Source organism: Eimeria mitis, genomic scaffold, assembly GCF_000499745.2.
Source record: "Eimeria mitis Houghton genomic scaffold, Emh_scaff6426, whole genome shotgun sequence".
Lineage (NCBI taxonomy): Eukaryota > Apicomplexa > Conoidasida > Eucoccidiorida > Eimeriidae > Eimeria > Eimeria mitis.
In genome coordinates, this window is record NW_013574593.1 from 533 (window position 1) to 1255 (window position 723).

Consider the following 723-nt stretch of genomic DNA (forward strand, 5'->3'; position numbering starts at 1 on the left):
GGCCGCTGCAGGTGTCAAGGTCTCGCAGCAACTGCTGCAGCAGCTGCTGCTGCTGCTGCTGTTGCTGTTGCTGCTGCAGCAGAACGTTTCCCTGTGGGTGCAGCAAAAAGGAGACACCGTTGCTGCATGAGGAGACAGCCTGCAGCAGCAGCCGGAGAGCAGCAAGCAGCCGCAGGTCTGCTGCTGGGGGCCCCGGAAGGGCCTCGAGTCTCCTTCTTGCTGCGCATGCAGCAGCAGCAAGACACAGACAAATGCTGCTGCTGCTCATGAAGCGCAGCATAAACAGAGGCAGTCTGCTGCAGTGCAGCAGAGACAAACCGCATGCAGCCCAGCAGCGTTTGTGAAAGCCAAAAGAAATCTCCGCCTGCAGCAAAAGGAGACAAAAGGAGACACAAGGAGACAAAAGGAGACAGGAGACAGTGAGAGAGGGAGACAAAAGGAGACAAAAGGAGACAAAAGGAGACAGAAGGAGAGAAAAGGATACAAAAGGAGACACAAAGAGAGGGGGACAGAAGCAGAGAAAAGGAGACAAAAGGAGACATAAAAAGACAAAAGACAAAAGGGAGACAGGAGGAGACAGAGGAGACAAAAGGAGACAAAAGGAGACACGAAAAAACAAACAACACTCAACTGCTGCTACTGTCGCTACTGCCACTGCTGCTGCTGCTGCTGCTACTGCTGCTGCTGCTGCTACTGCTGCTGCTGCTGCTGCTGCTGCTGCTG